The sequence below is a fragment of the Lontra canadensis genome, unplaced genomic scaffold, assembly GCF_010015895.1.
Source record: "Lontra canadensis isolate GAN:19392208 unplaced genomic scaffold, GSC_riverotter_1.0 scaffold4, whole genome shotgun sequence".
NCBI lineage: Eukaryota > Metazoa > Chordata > Mammalia > Carnivora > Mustelidae > Lontra > Lontra canadensis.
Genome location: NW_022630998.1, coordinates 38,508,024 through 38,525,366, shown reverse-complemented (window position 1 = coordinate 38,525,366; position 17,343 = coordinate 38,508,024).

The window sequence follows — 17,343 nt, the reverse complement described above, 5'->3', positions numbered from 1 at the left end:
CTGTGGATTTAGAAAGGATTTGGAGCATCAGTACACTAGGTTTGAATGAGAAAAACAGGCTAAAAATCAGCAATAAATAAGATGGTTGGAAGCCAAACAGAATGTCAGAATTGAGGAAGAAAATTGGAAAAGAATGAAAGTGTCGCACTGAACTGCTAAATCAAAGGCACAGGAGAGGCCAGCATGCAGGGAGCAGGCACTGTAATGGAGAGAAAAAAATGTTGTCTTAGCCTAATTTCCTCCTTTCTGAAAAGCAGAGTTTGAAGTGTTGCTTTGCATGTAGGTGGTTTACTTATTTTTTTAAGGTGCTTTACTTTTTTTTTTTTTTAGAATTTGTTTTAGAGAAGGGAGAGAGAGAGCACACATGCACACAAATGGCAGGGAGGGGCAGAGGGAGAAAGAGAGAATCTCCAGCAGGACCAATCCCCACCCCACTCACTGAGCACTGAGCACAGGGTTCAATCTCCTGACGGTGAGATCATGACCTGAGCGGAAACCAAGTGCCGGTGATTTACTTTTATTTATTTATTTATTTTAAAGATTTTATCTATTTGACAGAGAGAGAGAAATCACAAGTAGGCAGAGAGGCAGGCAGAGAGAGAGGGGAGGAAGCAGGCTCCCTGCGGAGCAGAGAGCCCGATGCGGGGCTCGATCCCAGGACCCTGAGACCATGACCTGAGCCGAAGGCAGAAGCTTAACCCACTGAGCCACCCAGGCGCCCCCCGGTGATTTATTTTTAGATGAGAACCCAAATAACAGTAACAGAAAACTGAGAAGCATGGACCTGGCTGTGTCATGCTCTCACGGGGGAGAGAATTCAGCTTCAAGTGTAACCCGTACTAGTGGGAATGCGCATGATTGCCATCAGCTGCTCTTACACGCATGCGAGTGGTAACCGTCCGGGGCGGTTTAGCTACCTTTTACATGTTGTAAAGAAAAGTTTCAAAAGCAAATTTTATAGGCCGGGAAATCCTATGACGATGAGTACAAGGTAAACCGCCCTCACCATGTCACTCCTCCAGGTGACTCCGGCGCTGCTTTAGAAGTTGATGTACCTCTCAGCCTGCCAGGTCCGGACACAGTGGTACTTTTTTACGACTTGCATCGTTACTTTCACTTCTAAACCAACAAAAGAAAAGCACAGCCCTTGGGAAAACAGCAATCACTACCACTATTCCATTAGTGGGAGGGGATTCATTTGTCCTCCCCGATTCTTGTATGTCACAGTGACCTGCTCTGTGACAGCTAGCTACCTTGCAAAAGCTGACTCCACATTACACGATTGTAACCATTGCTTGACTGCATTGCTTCGGCCATTTCCTCTGAGCTGTTCGTCCAGACATGGTCAGATTAGGGGGCTTGAGGTTTCAGAGGTCAAAAAAGAACTCCAGCTGTCAGAAACAGAACTCTTCAGAGACAGCGGGTCTGGACCTCTATTAGCATCACTGCTGCTGCTGTTATTTCTGCGGTACAGTGGCCCAGACTCTCAAAGTGCCTCAGGGCCATCAGCTCTCCTTCCCCCTTTGCTGTCTGCCCTGGTGGTCATGGTGTGGGTCATTCGAGAAAGGTGATTTGAAAGAGTTCTCCACAGCTGCTTGAGCAGTCAAAACCCAAGCAGGCTGGGTGAGCGCGTTGGGCACCAAGATGAGCGCGTTGGGCCACCAAGGCACTAGGAGTTAGCGCTACGATGCCTCAAGGTTCAGCAGAGACCCACTTCCTCTCCCAAAACCTCCCCACGTGGGCGCACCCTGTGGAAGAAGCCTGCCCTTGGAGTCAGTGACATTTCTTCTTCCAAATGGCCAAGTGACCTCAGGTAACCCGTCATCTCCCCAGACCTCAGTTTCCTCTTCTATAAATTGTGACTGGAGGATTAGAATGTCTTTCAGCTCTGAGAGGTTATGATGTAAAAATCTTGCCAAGACAAATCTCTTAAGTTTGTTTTCTTGTATGTCCACACCTCCCTCTTCTCTGTTTGTTCTGCACATGGAAAATATCTGATGCCTCACCCTTCCTCACCCTCACCAGACACTTGAGAAAATCTGGAATGTTTCTTCTATAAAAGAGTTTGAGCCATATTTTCTACACATTTGGCTCCACTTTGCCAATAAAATCCTTGCCACTTCTTCAAATCATGGGACTAAACCCTGCATCCAGAACATAGCTGATTGTCATCAGGTTCCTTCAACGTTGTATCAGATTCGGTTACTTTGGACATCTTTTTCTCTGTGGATCAGAAGATGGATGCCAGCCTATCTATTTATCTCCGATTTACATCAAGGGAATTTGAAGGGATGTTTCTCGTGGGGAAAAAAAAAAAATCTCTCTTTTGAGAATTCCTTTGCCCATTCTGGCCCAGCGGAATTTCAGGTGACAATTTTTGGGCAGAGTCGCAAAACTACATTTTTATTTCCATAGATATTATTTATCATGAGAAAGTTGTGGGGAGTTGGTTGGGGGATGGTGGTTAAAAGCATCTCTTTTGCTCCAATCTTAAAAGAAAGTTAAAAACTAAGTCTTAAAAAAAAAAAAACTAAGTCTTTAAGATAGTTCTCCTCATGGGTGGCTCAGCTGGTTAAGCATCTGCCTCCAACTGAGGTCATGATCCCGGGGTCCTGGGATCAAGCCCCACATTGGGCTCTTGCTCAGCAGGGAGCCTGCTTCTCTCTGTCTCCCTCCGTCCCTCCCCCAGCTTGTGCTCTCTTTCTTTCTCTCTCTTAAAATCTTAAAAAAAAAAAAAAGATAGTTCTCTTCATCTAGAACCCACCAGAAGTATGAATTCTGATGGCCACATCAGTCTGAAGATACAGAACATCACAATTACAGAGGATGTTTTCCAGGTTAGTGAGAATCCTCCCTGAGCTGCTTTCCTCTGACTTGTTTACCCTTCCGGAAGCCCTAGAAATGGCCCCCTACAGCATGGGCTCAGTTCAGATGTGTAGTGTTGTTTGCTGCTTGGCTGATGCTGGACTGATCTTAATTAGCTTCCTGACCACGCGAGAAGAAAAATGTAGTTGTTAAAATTAATCACGTTCACTGGGACAGCACCAACGGCAAAGGTGCAGGGACCAGGACAGTTTGTCACAGTGTAGGTGGTAATTTAGCAGGACCCTCTGCTTCGACACACTGACAATCTGGCTCTTTGGGTCAGAAAACATTGAGTGTGTACGCCAGGATGCCCTGACATCAGAAGATCTGAGGGCTGGTGCTAAAGTGAGGAAAATTAATATAGCAGCCAATGTTTTATTAGAATTGAGTTTAAAAAACAAATCAATATGAGATCTTCCTTACTTGGCCCCAAGCATGCCCAGAACTTTCTTCCTTTTGGATTCCTTAAATGTTATTTTTTTGTTTTGTTTTGTTTGGCTCGCTGATGATACATGAAGAAGTTTCTTTTCAATATTAAAGTGAAAAGCATTTCTCTGTGTTTGGACACCTTGGATGTGAATTCATTTTGTATTTTTGACCCCAAGTCACTGGTTCTCTTCCTGGCTCTACCAAGCAAATCATTGATCCTCTCTGGACCTTATTTGGTAATCTTAAAAAACACGAGGGGTTTGGAATAGACCGTCGTTTGCAGCACTGGCTACCTAATTTGCAGGTCCTGGTGTAAATTAAAATAGAGGGCCTAAAGTTCGGAAATGATTAAGATTTTCAGGAGAACAACAACAGAGTATTAAACCAACTGTGGGGCCCTTCTATGCACCGGGCCTGGGTGACAAAGCAGGTCACACACACAGGTCAAAGCTGGCCTTGATCTTTCCTATGCCTTGTCCAGCACCAAACGTTTCTGATACCACGACATTTTTTTTTAATCTCCATTTTGCACAACTCTCATGAAAATAAAAAAAAAAAATTTAAAGAAAAGAAAAGAAAAAGAAAAAACCAAAACCTTGAGTTGCATTTTTTGCTTGGACTCTATCTCACTTTTACTTTTCATGTTCCTTTGACCATAAGTTGTACCTCAGCCCTTCCTGACTTCGTTTTATTCTCCAAGATGGATTTTCTTCTTTCCTGTCTAAAACATCCAAATGACCTTTGCTTTGGGTTTTTTCTAAATCACCATATGTTAGATAATTGTGCCCAAAGGAATTACTTCCAGAGTGGCCTAAACACAAAAGAAAAACACACAGCCAACTTTTTCTCTAGAGCAGTGCAAACATTTCCTTAAACCTAAGTGTCTCAAGAGGAAAACTGACAGAATAAACCTTTCACCCAGCGAGTTGACTGCATAGTGCTTATACAGAATCCTTCTTGCATTTTTACATCCCTGATTTATCTACTGTTTTGCCAATAAAAGCAGTCATGTTCTTTGATTTAAGTTTTTTACAATGGAAAAGTGGCCAGAGAAAATGACTCAGTTGAGTGTTTTATTAACGGAAAGAACTGATATGCCAGCAACAATCCAAGTTCTTTGCCCCTTCTCTATCATGTTACACCATAATATAGCACCTATCTGGGAAGTAGATTGCAAATTAAATGCCAGCAAATCAATGGCTTTTCAGATATTAGGTTCACCAAAGTGCCAACCATAAAACATAAAGAAACTTCAGCATTGAGAAGTGAAATCTATTCAAATAATTTAACAATTAAAAAGTAGCTACCCCAAATGAGGGGGTTCTCTCAATACCTTATAAGGAAAAGTCGGTTTTCTTGCGTGAGTTTTTCTGCTAGGTTCAAATTACTGAAGTCACATCCGAGTGGATAAACTCCCTGTACAAAATATCACCATCACTTCAAATCAATGGTAAACGAGATTTATTCTCCAAGTTACCTTGGAGAATTTTAAGAGGAGAACGTGACTTCCAATCTATTCCGACTGACAACACAACCTCCAAATGGATTTATTTTCTATTTAGAAAGTTTGGGATATTCTACTTATTATCAAAAACCAGTACATTTACTCTTTTTCCTTAATCATATAAAAAATCAAAAGCCCCTTTGTCCCAAATATTCAAGGATCAAATATGTTGTTTCAAGGGACAGTTTAGGGCAAGGATGCTATCAACACCAATAAACCACCATGTGGTTTACGACAGCTCCAGACACTTGAATACCCATCCCCTTCAGCATAGGAGCAAATAAGTCGGCAGAACAATAAATGCCTGTATTGAGAGCTCACCTACTTCTCTGCCTAATGGCAGGATTATATCTAAACCCTTGCATTAATTGCCTAGGACTGCAATCACAAAGTTCCAAAATTGCATGGCTTCCAACAATAGAAATTGATTTTCGTGCAGTTCCAGAGGCTAGAAGTCCAAAACCAAAGTGTCAGTGGGCCCTGTTCTCTGAAGGCTCATTCTCGCTTGCCTCCTCCAGCTGTGGTCGTCACTGGTGCCACAGCACCCCAGTCGGTGCCTCCATCGTCACAGGACTTTCTCCTCTTTTTTTAAAAAATTATTATTTATTCATTTATTTGACACACACAGAGAGAGAAATCACAAGTAGGCAGAGAGACAGGCAGAGAAAGAGGAGGAAGCAGGCTCCCCGCTGAGCAAAGAGCCCGATACGGTACTTGATCCCAGGACCCTGAGATCATGACCTGAGCCGAAGGCAGAGGCTTAACCCACTGAGCCACCCAGGCACCCCCCTTCTCCTCTTTTTACAGGGACGAGGTGTATCAGTCTACCCAGGCTGCTCCAACAAAATACAATAAACTGGGGGGCTTATACAACAGACGTTCTGCCCCACAGTTCTGGCTCTGGAGGCTCCAAGTCTGAGATCAAGGTTCTGGCCTATTTGGATGGACATGAATATGGAGGGAGACTTTCAACCTCGTACATCTCCCTAAAACAAATGGTAATCTCTTCTCTGTTGAAATGAAATAAAATGAACCAAAATGTCTTTACGAGATGTTCCATAAAAGAAAAGCTCGGAGAGTCCCCTACGAAATCCATTCTGTGCAGTCATCCAACCCATCAGTTCTCAAAGCCTGATCTCAGGACCACTTGCTCCAATTCCACTTTGGGAGGGGCTGATTACAAATACAGATTCTTAGGCTCCCTCCAGACCTACCAAGTCAGAACGGCTAAGTGTAGAGGCCAGGAACTTATATTTTAAACTAGCACCCCGCCTCCCATGGGGGGTTTTGTGCACACTACAGTTTAAGACCCACTGATCTATAGTGTCAGAAAAGTCTGCTTTACATTCCCCACGGTGCTTCTTAAATTCATTCTTTTTTTTTTTTTAATTCTTCTCAGGTGAAATTGAGAACAGCTGGTCAACAATCTTTTTTTTTATATTTGAACACCATTCTAAAGGTATTCCTCATTCCTTTCTCCCCCACATGAAACCAAATAGTAGAAACTCAAATAATATTCCTTAGAATGTGTTTCCTAATCATGAAATAATTTACAAACTCTGGTCAAATTCTTGTCATTCCCAGAATCGCAGACAATGCCTTGGGTCATGGGAAGAGGTACACTGTTTCATATTCCAGATTAGAAAGATCTGAAAGCCAAAGAAGTTGCACTGAAGCCATCCTAACTGAAGTTATTTCTAGCCAGGGAACAATGGTACATACTTAAGTATTCATAGCGCACGAGGTAGAGACTGCCTCGATTCCTCCTTCTTTCCTGTTAGTCCTTTGTATCAAATTTTATGAGCGAGGAAACAAACCTGCCAGGTCCGTGCCATCTGTATTCTGAGTCCTGTGGTTGGGCATCAGGAGAAGTAGGGGATGAGACCTAGAAAGGGAGTCAAGAGGGGAGACAAAGGCAACTTGGCATCTAAACTGGAGCTTCTGCAAGTCTAAAGAACCATTCATTTCTTGGGGCACCTGGGTGGCTCAGTGGGTTAAGCCTCTGCTTTCAGCTCAGGTCATGATCTCAGGGTCCTGGGATGGAGCCCTGCACTGGGCTTTCTGCTCAGCAGGGAGCCTGCTTCCCCCTCCCTCTCTGCCTACTTGTGATCTCTCTCTCTGTGTCAAATAAAAAAATAAAATCTTAAAAAGAAAAAAAAAAAACTAGTTTCTTTTTGAGCGGCACAGAAAAACACTTGGTGAGGGCCACGCACAGCACTGTCATTCTGCTGAGCCAGAAGGTCTGCAAACTCTAGTGGTGATACTTACTACTTATCAGCCTTGAATTTTGCTCTCACTTGAACTAGAACTCCATGCTGACTGTTCACATACACGTTCATGAAACATCCATCAACATCTGAGTACTCACAGTCTAGACATGGAAAACCAGAGGTACAACATATACTATGAACAAGGGAGCTTCCAAATAAGAAAGAAATTCGATGAGTTAGAGGGAAGAAAGAAAAGAGGAAGTGTTTTTCAGATCTAAAACCACATTCACCAGTGAGAAGAAATGATTCAAGTTAAGTCCCTCTGTGTGTCTGGGGGGCAGGAGGAGTCACATCACCTCAGCCAGCGCCATTCATACATTTCCCATTCTATAGACAACTGCGACATTTCACTGAGAGGGTCTTTCTTAGTCTAACTAGAAAAGTTAATGGTCTTAATGGCTTATTTAAGCCAGAAAGCATTTATCAAGCACCCATCATAAGCAAAACATTTTTTAAATTAAGAATTGCTTTAAAAATTAGAGGACGCAATCAGCTCTTGAAGATTTTGCAGTTTATTTAGGAAAGAAGATACCTGTATTGTTAGAGAATGCTACAGAAAGCCAAGTTATCATAAATGAAAGATGTCATATAAGTGGTATTTGTTAATCTGACATAAAAAATTTGCTCTATTATTTTGCAGGGAAAAAGGTTAACTTCTCATACCCACAAAACACAATTAAAGGTAAATATCTTAAACATTATCCAGAAAAAATAACATGATTCTAGTATAATAAGTATCAATTTTGAGCATTTCATCTTCCTGTCAATGAAGTTATCCTTGAACATAAAACATGATTATTCATGGGAACCACAACAAGGAAGAGAGTCTAGAACGGAGTCTTGAAAGAAATGGAGGATAATATTGACAAGAACAGGAAAAACTTACTAGGCAGGGTGAACTACCCAAGCCATCTGCTGCAGGAAGGATGATGTATGAAGAAGAGTCTAAGAGACCTGAACAGACTGCATCAAGAGATCACTGAGTAGAACTGGAGCTGCAAATAAAAAAAGGAACACAAGGAGTGAAGTTCTTTGAAGACCGGCCTAAATACTAGGTTGATCATATGAACCTTCCACTTCTTTGTAAGTCTGTACAGTCCATTGTTTGGAATTTCATATGGTTCCCTGGAACGATGGAGTTTTTGAAATGACACTGCAAAGAAACTGATGTTTTGGGAAGATCTTTCTGGTGGTGGAAGGTGGGCACTTGGCTGAATTGGGGACTGGAAGACAATTAGGATCTGCTCTAGAAGCCTGGGCATGAGATGGCTGGAACCTGGACTCGGTTCGGCTGCAGATATGGAAAGGAAGAGTCAAATCTTAGAGGCAGCAGGTATCCTGAGACAATTAACGGTCTCTGCCATAGGTGCAGCCTAGTGGGGAAGTCCTCTGTAAATTGAAGAGCTGTTTTGAAAATAATAATTAAGGGAAAATCCAGATTTTCTAAGATCAAGTTTCCTGGAACTGCCAGGTACCTACAAAGGAAACAGAATGAAGAAAATATCATTCCCTTTTCCCCAAACTATGCTCAGTCCCAGGGATCTGGAACCAGCCAATGAGTCAAGAAGGCAGGGAAGAGCTGTTGTATGGATAGGCTGGTTGTGAATCTTAGAACTGAAAGGTACCTCAGGAGTGTATCGTGTATCTTATTAAACTAGTGCGAACTGAGAGACTTTTCTGGAAGGAGGTTTCTCCTAGAAATGACTGCCTAAGTGAATCTTCATTTCCATCTGTGTCTCCAAACCTGAGACATTTCCGGAGTTGCATCTTCTCCTGGAAGTATCACACTTGATCCCTGGAGTAACCTGTTTCTCTTGGAAATTCAGCCTGGGCACAAGGAAACCCTGTTTGGGCTACATCAAAAACGCCCTCCTGCTCAGTGCCCTGTCCATCTCTGTGAGTGCATAGCTCAGGGTATAGCTTGTTTCCTAACCTGCAGGAGACTGGCCCTCTCCTACCAAGGTGGAACTTCTAAAGACTAACCAAAAGACACTGGTCTCCTAAGTCAGGCTCTGGGGGCTTCCATGGACACTAATAGTTAGCAGAGCGTAGGATCTATTCTTCCTTCTTGCCCCCTTGCCCAACATAATACCTGGCACATACTGGGGTTTGATGTAATATCTCCTGGGAGAAAATTCCAAACTTTTCTACAAACAAAAGATCAGAGCAACTCAGTCTTCCCACTTAATTTCAGCTTCAGATCTGAGGGTGATCCTTTCCTCAAATTGTTGGGATTGTGAAGACGGGCTTCATGACTTCAGTTAGATGCTTCACCCACTTGTGAAGCACTTTCAGGCCTTTCCCTCAGGAAAAGTTCCTTTTTCATAACCTGGACAACTCTTCTTCTCAGAGCTCTACAAAGCAGGAGTCCTCATGCACTCTGAAATGGGGGCTGACTCAGACTTGACCTGAGATCAGCAGACCAACCAACTCATTTTGAAAGAATGAAGCCAAGGCCCAGAGAATGATTAGGTAACTTTCCCCGGGATCTCATGGCCAGTCTGTGACAGAGATGCCCCTGGGGAATACCCAGGTCTATATTGGTTTCACTGCACCATTTCTCATTGCTTTGCTCCTCCACTTGTTTTTACTAGAACGGCAACCTCAGAGAAGCTGTAGGAGGCTGCTTTCACGTGGGGCCCACAAGTAGTCCCCACTCTCCCTTGCCTGCCCTCAGAGTCTGATGGGCCTCTTGTTAGTTCCCAGATGCTATAGCACTCCTTTGTGGTCACCCAGAACCCTTGCAGCTTAAGATGTAAAACAGATACTGCCCAGGCCTGGGCTTACCTGTGGAGGCCTCTGGACACTGAGAGAAGGTAGAGTTGTTTTCTGTTGGGTCCCAGAGAGCATCGTAAATACCAGAAATCACCTGTTGAAAATAATGCTGCCTTATTTGTATGTGTATGTCTGTATTTTACCGTTTTTCTGTCTTGTGTTTTCCCCCCATTGGCCCATTTCCACCTTCCTGAATAAATATAGGCAGGACCTCTGCATGCCTAATCCCTAGGTTTCCAATACATAACCCAGAAAAGCCAATAACACTATGCCTTGGGGTTACCTTTACTGAGTACAGGCTGTGCTAAATTTAAATTAGTGCTTAACTCCAGAGGACCAATGTTGTTTCTGAAAAACCTTTCAATACTTAATTCATCCAACTCTAAAAATAACATATGCTTCTGGACCAAAATTAGGAGACAAGGATGTATGAAAAAAGCAGATAAATATAAAGAAGTCTTTAAAATAGAATCCCAGGGGCACCTGTGTGGCTCAGTGGGTTAAAGCCTCTGCCTTCAGCTCGGGTCATGATCCCAAGGTACTGGGATGGAGCCCCACATCGGGCTCTCTGCTCAGCGGAGAGCCTGCTTCCTCCTCTCTCTTTCTGCCTGCCTCTCTGCCTACTTGTGATCTCTGTCTGTCAAATAAATAAATAAAATCTTAAAAAAAAAATAGAATCCCACCACCACTGTTAATGTTTTAGGGTATTTCTCTTCCATCGTTTTATTTTTTTATTTTTTAAAATATTTTATTTATTTATTTGAGAGAGAGAGAGAGAGCACGAGAGGAGAGAAGGCCAGAAGGAGAAGCAGACTCCCCATGGAGTTGGGAGCCCGATGTGGGACTTGATCCTGGGACTCTGGGATCATGACCAGAGGCAGTCACTTAGCCAACTGAGCCACCCAGGTGCCCTCTTTCATCAATTTAAATCCAAACACACATACGTATGCACACACGGACCTAGCCTCTAGTTTCAGGCAAAGTGTTGGTTAAAAAAGAATTGAAGTCTCGTGGCCAAAAACGAGCAAAAAAAGAGGCCTGCACATCCCAGAGACTGTTGGCACGGGTGTAAAGACAGGCAATGGGACCGCTTCGTTTTTAAGCACTGGCAAAGGAGATGGCATGTAGGATTCATGTGATCATCGTAACGGACTCCTTTCAGTGGAAGAAATGATATTAATTAACTCATTGGTCAGGATGAGAAGTAAGTGTTGCTGTGGCTCTGACTACAGTCAGCTTCTGTGCCTCTGCTTGAAGGAAAATATACCTGTCGTGTGAGTCGTCCGGCTTGTCGGCTGGGGCTGTGGCAGAGGAGATGGACGGTTAGTTGGTTGGTCGTGGCCGCCTGAATGCAGGAAATCGAGTTTGAAGGGGAAGCTCCGGGCTGGCAGAGGCGTGTTAACCTTTCATGCACGTCATTGGGTTTCATATGTTAACTTTGTAGTGAAAGCTGCTTCTTTGAGCTCAGGGTTCATAAAAAGGGTTACTGGTCCTTGATGTTCCCAGTTGAGGATAGTAAGGAAAACAGAACCCTGAAAGCTCACATTGAGTGAAGCAAAGACGGAGCTGGGGGGTCAGTCCAGGGCCCCAGCTCCTCCCTTGCCTGACAGACTGAACGGCTATTCATAGTGGCTGGAGCACTTCCAAGCTGTGAGTGTAAATTTACTTGTATCATCCTTGCAGAGAGGAACTGTGCAGTCCCCCAAGCCTCCTGGTTGATTCGGATTGACTGTTTATTTGTTTAGTCCTGTAATGATATTATCCACAGGGCTAGAGCCACACAGGGCGGAGGAGGAATTCCTGGAGGAGGGAGGCTGCCTGTGTTTACAGCCCTGTCAGCCCCTTCACGACAAAAGACAAAAGTTGCTGTAATTTGTGTGTTCCCACACGCATGATCCATATGGACAATATCGACTCTAGGGGTGGATGAAGAAAAAAAAAGGATTACCAGAATCAAGATGCCGGCCGCCTTGAGAGAAATGCAGAGGCTCACAGTGAGCCTCTGGTTAAACACCACAGTTCCAGAGCTGGAAGGAATTCTGAGATGTTATCCATCACCAGAGGAAAAAGGAACCACTGGCTCTTGACTGACTTAGGCCTTGTGTTGTCTTGGAGCTCCAGCCTATTTTTCTGTTTTTGTTTTTTGTGTTTTTTTTTTCCTTTTCTTTTCAAACTCAGCAGTACCTCTTCCCTTAGCAGGTTTCCCATGGCGATGCCTGTTTGGGGGTGGGAGTAGGGGTGCCATGATTTCCCTGTTCTTCAGCACATTTATTTATAGTTTAGTTTCAATGCAGTTCTTAGCTGGGGGCGTATTATCAGTGCCAATTCTAGTTCATCTCCTCTGCGTCAGACTGAAAGCCCTAAAATGTGCCGCCAGTTGGTTCCTGATTATTTTTCTGGAAGCTCTGCAGCTTCAAAAGCTTTTTGCCTCAGGAACGTGCCCCTACATCCAAGAAACACACTACTTGAAAGAACGGACAAAATGAATCAACAGAGTCAGCGTGTCACTCAGTGGGCTGGCAAGTGGTGATCTGCTGAGGGACGGCTGTGTCCAACCTTCTCGATGACTGTGGTCCCACTCTGGCCCTGCCACATAGATGCTACTATCACAATTTGATCAGGACCCCCTGAGAGTTTCACATAATTCTTTGATGCCAGGATGGCAAAGGACTGCAGTGAGGGCTGACTGGAAAATGGGATGGGTGGTGGCCACAGGCCTTGACAAACGACACTTAGGGACATGCTCAAACCACCTCAGCAAAGTGAAGCAACACTGCCAGATGCTAGTGTGGCATGATGGCCCAGAGGGGACCCTCCAATGGCCTGAGCCCATTTTGGTTTCTGAGCAAGGCAACCATGGGTAACAGATCACAGGTAGCAGTTGTTCCCAAAAATAGTCATCTGTGGTTCCCAAACAATGGAGACATTTCACGAGGTACAAGATAGAAAGGAACGTAAAAAGCGGGTTCTGTCTCCCTGGCAGCAGTATTCACTACAGCGGCCCCAACCAACGGACACCCACACCTCCAATCTATACCTAGTGAAAGCCCAACTGTGGTTATATTAATCATAATATGAATATAGGATAAAGAGAAAGAGATCCTTAACAAGTGAACCAAAGTTCAATGAGTAATCCTTAGAGTCCCACGGTTCAGGGGAGAGGTAGCAACTAAGAGGCAGATGCGCTGTGATTTGGTTTTAACGTCAGGTTGGTACCCCCACCCCCACCCCCAGCCTGGGTGCTGGCCTTTTCAGCTGCTCTAAGTAGGAAAGAAACCCTAGAAGAATCACAGCACTTTGCTCACTGGATGATAACTGAAGGGGAGGATGGGAGGTGAGGGCCTAAATGTGCCCCAGAACAAAGCGAACAACCAACAACCGTATTAAACAGAGACTCTGTTAATAAAAGCAAAACAGAGACTGTGCGTGTCTTTTTAATGACCAGGACTAGGGTGCCCCGTGCAAACATAAACAGCTCCCGCCTGCGGAGGCCTAGAAAACCTCCAGTCGTGGAGTTTGGGTGCCCTGCCACCCCCTCCGAAAGATGCCCGCTCCTGCCAAAAATCATTTGCAAATAAAGAGCCCTCAGAAATGCGCCCCACCTTCGGCCAAAGGGGAGAACCTCTTCTCCAATAAATATTTGGCCCGGAGTGGGGGAGGGGGACCAAGAGTAACAAAGGGAGCCAGCGGCCTGAGTTTGTTTGGACTGCCCGGCCGGCGCAGGAGCGGCCGGGCGCAGCTGACCACGGGTACAGCTAGGTTAATTTCCACATGGAGCTGCAGAAACCCTATCCGAGGGTTGCGAAGCGTGGGTCAGCCAAGGCATGTTAATCTGTTTAGCATGTGCGCCGCGCGGAGGAGCCAGACCACCGGGGCGCAGGAGGCGCGGCCGCAGCCGCGCTGCTCCGGGGAGTTAATAAAGAGCTGAAGGCAAGGAAGGGTAGCGAGGTTGTGGCGGCTCGGAGCCAGCCACGCCCGCGGGCCCCGGGGAGGGCGAGGCCGCCTGCTGCCAGCGGCTCGCGGCCCGCAGGCCCCCGGCTCCGCGCGCCCCAGAGGCTGAGCGAGCCCCTAGCCCAGCGGAGGCTGGGCACGCAGAGGCGCGGCAGGGCGCAGTGACCCGACCCGCGCGGGGCCCCGAGGGAGAGTCTCTCCGGCCCCCAGTCCCCGGAGCGGTGGGATGGGGGGATAGGGGGACTGGTGGGGTGGGGGACACTCTTCTCCGCCCTCGCGCCGTTGGGGAGCAGGGGAGCGAGGGGTTAGCCATTTAGAACATTTTTAACTAATCAAAATATTTGCTGATGAGTATTTATTTTTACAAGAACTCGGTTTGGCTGGAGACTTCCCGAGCAACAATATGGGCTGCCGTATTAGGTTTGTGACGCAGCCAAGTGCGGTTGGGCTTATTGAATCTGCGCGCCAGAGATCACTCGCTCTGAGGAAGAAGCTTTCCCAAGACCATCTTTCCGCAGATGGAGTTTAGAACACAACCACATGTACACACACACCCCCACCCCCACCACCACCACCAAAGGACAGGAGGCTTCATATATTATGTTTGGGCTGAATGAGAAGAGGAACGCACGCCCCTCCTAGTGAAGCAACTAAAGGGGAAGTAGAGGGAAATGTCCCAATCTTAAAGGAAGGCCAACGCTCAGGGATTCCAGGGTAAACACAAACAAAACCGGATTAACACAAGATCTATCTCAATAGACCTTCTAACCTGCTAACAGTCTTTCCTACCTCTTTTTTCTTCCTTCCAATACCGGAGCAAGCTCACTTTTAACTTTACTGAAATAAAGTCGTTGAGTCTACTCAATATTGATTAAACCATCTACTTCATTCAAGTCATTGCAGAACCACTAGCTACTATCTAGAAAAAGTCATGAAAGGTTACCTCAAGTCAAGTTTGAAAATGGACAAATGAGAGTTCATAATAAACAACCTCGGACTGTAAAGATACCTGCAAAAATACCAGACTGTAATTTTTAAAATGCTGTTGACTGAGAACTGGGTTGAAATATCCTAATTCATAGCAGTAATTAAGAAATTGAACTTAAGTAGCTAATAAAATGGGCTCTCTGGCATGAACTCCTAATGGTTAACCTGAACAATTTAGCAACCCATTCGAGGACCACCTGGGTGGCTCAGTCGTGCCCTGGGCTCAGTTCATGATCCCAGGATGCTGGGATGGACCCCCACATCAGGCTCCCTGCTCTGCTGGAAAGCCTGCTTCTCCCTCTCCCACTCCCCCTGCTTGTGTTCCCTCTCTTGCTCTCTCTCTCAAATAAATAAATAAATAAAACTTTTTTTAAAAAAAAATCCATTTGAGAGTGCTTCCTAGAAAAGACTCTTCAGCACCTCTGCCCACCCCCACCACTAGGTGGGGGGTGGTCTGTAGGGTATCACCCCCAAGAAGTGCCTGTAGAAAGTGTAAATGAGCAGATTTACATGAAGTTGGATCAGAGAAGCAGAAAGCAAATTTGTCCACCATGAAAAAGAAGACTTCCCAAGTGCAAGATGATATCGGCCTGGTTGGAATGTATACACAGAAGAAAAATATCCTTAAGGTTCTAGAAATCCTAAGCTAAGTATCATTTGACCATGCAGTCAGGTAGTTTTCAAAAGCAAAGAGAATACTAGGATAGTGAAAGCAAAATAAACTGTTAGGAGCCATCAACCTACTTCTCCCTTTGTACTCTTAGAGCTTTTTCCCAGTTTGGGGAGCCATAACTGAATTGATGTGGAGAATTACAACAGTCTCCCTTCTCTCCTGCACTTCACTTGCTTGGTTTACACTGGTCATTAAGTGTCCTGATCTTAATGACTTAATGACAGTTGCCACCTGTCATTAAGTTGGGCCAAATACTCCCCAAATCAAAGTTAAATTATCTGTGTCTCCAAAGAAGTGTGAAAAGAGCTTGTGGCTTCTTTTGATCAAAGAAATCCATGACCCTGAATTTTAAACAGAAAATGAAAGAAAACAGCACTAATAAAAATTGCCTGCACTCTATATTATTTTGAAACTGGTTGGCAGAGATGAAGGAACTAAGGAAAGTAGGTTTCAGAGAATCAAGAAAAAAAAAATCATAGCTGAGGAACTTAAATTTTTCAGAATCAGAGAATGAGTTTCAATATTTCCAACTCGAATTTCCTTTATTCAATGACCCCAGGCAAAAGATAACACCTTGCTCCTGCCAGCCAAGAAAAAGACATCAGCTCAGTGCCAGGACATCCAGTAAACCAAGAAGAGTGCCTATCTGGAGGTGGTTTGTTCCTATGCCCAAGCTGAGGCTTCTGATGCCCCGCTTTCACTCCATGTGAGAGTGTCATGGTCAGATGCTAGACCAGGTGGCTTAAACCACAGACACTTACTTCTCACTGTTCTAGAGGCTGGCAAGTCCAAGATCAAGGTGCCAGCAGATTCATTTCCTGGTGAGAGTCCCCTTCCCAGCTTGCAGACTTCTCTGTGTCTTCACATGGACATGGACAGTGAGTTCTAGTCTCTTATTCTTCTTATAAGGAAACTAACCCATCACAGGGGGAAAGGAGGGGTGCTCCTCAAGACCTCCTCTAAACCCAATTATCTCCCAAAGGCCGCACCTCTAAATCCCATTAGGGGTTAGAGCTTTGACATATGAACTTGAGGGGACGCAAACATTTCATACCCAACATGGAGGCCCTACCATGTTAGTGCCATGCAACTAGAGAACCGGTGGGATGGGACACTGGGTGGCAAATGCCACCCTCCTTTCAAGGCACAGACCGAGACCCTACAAAGTACCCACCTCCCTCTTGAAGTTTTCTGTTTCCCTTCTTTAAAACCTGTCATTCCTCCATTAAAATTCATACAGCACTTACTTCTGCCATCCTTATTTCCTAGCATAAGCTACTTTGGATTAGTTTGTTTTTCGGGGTGTTTTTTTGTTGTTGTTGTTGTTGTTTTTTGGATTAGTTATACTATGTGTGCCTAACTGGAAAATCATAGCAATAACAGTAGTGAGATGATGATGACAGCAGGTACCCTTGATTTGGCCTGTCTCTTGTACCAGTGCTTGTCATGCATCATGTCATACAACATTCACAATAAATCTGTGAGGTAGGTATTATGAATGCCCTTTTACAAATGAGAAGACTAAGTCTCAGAGAGGTTTGTAGCTTATTCACCAGGTTAGAAAGTGGCAGACCTGGTTCTCAAGCCATTGGGCCCCTAAGCCTGAGCTTCTCACCAGTGTACTGTCACATAAGCCCCTTCTTAAGCACACAGTGTCCCTCCAGATGTTTGTAGAGGATGATAATGTAATATTTTATGTCAACTCCCCTGAAATCAAAAAGAGCCTAAAATTTGGGAGTATTGAACATTTGCTTACTGGGTAAAAAACAAAACTATATTCCGGTCTTTACAACATACTAAATCTTGTCTCCTCCCCATTTTAAAACTAAGGTATTTTCCATCACTGTTGTGCACCTTCCCTGAGCCTGTGTCATTCTGTTTGCTGCAAT